The sequence below is a fragment of the Acinonyx jubatus genome, chromosome B2, assembly GCF_027475565.1.
Source record: "Acinonyx jubatus isolate Ajub_Pintada_27869175 chromosome B2, VMU_Ajub_asm_v1.0, whole genome shotgun sequence".
Lineage (NCBI taxonomy): Eukaryota > Metazoa > Chordata > Mammalia > Carnivora > Felidae > Acinonyx > Acinonyx jubatus.
The window spans coordinates 106,662,143-106,664,423 of record NC_069385.1 but is presented as its reverse complement, the minus strand read 5'-3'; the positions used below and the strand labels follow the sequence as shown (position 1 = coordinate 106,664,423).

The 2,281-nt window shown below is 47.8% G+C and overlaps 1 pseudogene; it reads left to right on the top strand.

The window, feature by feature from the left end:
- The first annotated feature begins 1,304 nt into the window (after positions 1-1,304).
- LOC106973982 (EP300-interacting inhibitor of differentiation 1-like) lies at positions 1,305-2,078 on the top strand (annotated as a pseudogene).
- Positions 2,079-2,281: the final 203 nt, after the last annotated feature.

Below are 2,281 nucleotides of genomic sequence, written 5' to 3'. Positions count from 1 at the left end.
ATTATCTCATGCACGGAAGCTTAGATTGGTCCTTGCCAATCCCTGATCTGGGTCCTGCTCATGATGTGAGCAATGATTCTAGAACACCTTGCATATGAAGTCTATCTAATGTCATGGTGTTCATTAAATATCATCTACCCACCCCCCCACCCCCACTAGATTTAGGGAGATATTTACAATAAACCTGGCCCTCTTTTAGGCACTTTACAAAAATTATATTAGTCAATGCCTAAAACAATTTCTGAGGTTAGGTCCCGTTTTCTCTTTTCTGGATGAGGAAGTGAGGCTTGGAGAGATGGCATGGAAAGCAGCAGAGGGTTCGAGTCTGGGTTTGTCTGACTCCAAAGCCTAAGCTGTAGACCTCCAGGCTCTCCCGACTCAGTCATTTGGAGCCAGGACTTCCTTATACCATTAGCTCCCACATTTATCGTCTACATAACCATAATGATTAAGGGAATGGTGTGGGGGTGGATTGCTGCTTTATGAAGCAGTCCAAAATGATTTTCACTCCGGTTCGTAAAGACGGCGGATGGGCTTGTTCCTCAAATTCTGAAATCCTAGGGCGAACAGGCAGTTTGGAAGCTGGAGGTAAGTTTAGGGCAAACAAGGAAATAATACTTCTCCTAGCACGTAATAAAGTTATGGAACTCATTACCCTGAGAGGCAGTACAGACAGGAAATGTAAATGGATTAAAAAAGAGTTTGGACAAATTTATGAATGACAGAGTCGTAAAAGGCTTCTAACAGAAGCTGGAATATACGAGGTGTGACTATGAAGCAGTGAAAATCTTTTTTTTTTTTTTTTTTTTTTTTTAACAAACACCAGAACTTGTATATCCGAATAAATATATTTTTCCTTCAAAGTAGCTGCCTTGGGAGAATACGTGCTTACTCTAATACTGCTTGCTTGCTCAGACACATTTGGAACTCACAGGAGTTTCTTAAAGGTTCAAGTTCACCCGCCTCCCCTTTTACAGATAAGGAGACTGAAACCTAAAAGCCATTGCATAACGCACCCACGTTCACACAGAAGCCCTTCTAGGATTAGAATCCCAGCTGCCTGACTTCAGCTGTATTACCCCTTCATTGCCACGTGCTGTCTCCGGCTCTACATTTCTTCAGAGTCGGTGGCTCATTCTTTAGGCCGTCCTAATGGTGGTAAATCTTTATCCTTTGTGAACGGGTTTCTGTGACAGCCAAAACTAAGGAGATTCAAGGCTGATGACTAAGCTGCTTGTTCAAGCTGTGGATTGGTATTATTTGTTCGGCAAAAACGCCTTTGGAGAGGTCGAACCACTTGTACGATGTCAGAAATGAACGGGCTGCCCCAGCTGTATGAAGAGAACAATGCCCTGCAGTGGACCTCGCAGTCCTCGCTTGGCGAGGGTGACCTCCTGCAGATGGAGGTGGGCAGCGGGAGCCGGGAGCCATGCCCGAACGCCTCCCGCAGCGGGGCCCAGCTGAAGGCCCAGTGGAGGAGGAGGCCCAGCCACAGCTGGAGGCCCAAGGCCCAGTGGAGGAGGAGGCCCAGCCACAGCTGGAGGCCCAAGGCCCAGTGGAGGAGGAGGCCCAGCCACAGCTGGAGGACCAAGGCCCAATGGAGGAAGAGGCCCAGCCAATGGTGGAGCCTCAGGGGGAACGAGGCCTTGCTAACCGGCCCGGTCCTGGGGAGCCGCCGGGGCCTGGTCGCGGGCCCTGACTTCGAGAGCCAGGACGAGGGTGAGGATTTTGATGACTGGGAGGACGACTACGATTACCCTGGAAGAGGAGCAGCTGAGTGGTGCCGGCCACCGAGTATCAACGGCCCTTGAAGCAGCCAACAAGATGTTTCTGAGAACATCCAGAGCCAGGGAAGCAGCCCCGGGTGGCGGGTTTCAAATGCATTATGAGAAGACTCCGTTTGTTCAGTTGGCTTTTATCGAAGAGCTATTTACACGTATGGTTGTCAATCGTCTGACCGAAGGACTCGGGTGTGATGAGATTATTGATAGAGAGTAACTAAATGCCGTTAAAAGAGGAGGAAAAGTGGAGGAGAGATCCCACATTCTAAGGTCTTTTGGGTTCATTCCAGAGAGTACCGTGCCCATAAAAAATTTGATCTTCAAAAAAAAGATTTTTGTCATTGTTGTTGCCTTGCAGAATAGAATAGGGCAGTGACTGCACGGTTATGAAAAAGAAAAAATTGTTAAAGAAGAAGAAAAGGCATCTTAGGACTGCGGAAATCTGTTTTCGAGAATGTTCCTGAAACACCTGTGGCTTTGACCTGGCTATTGATCCAGAT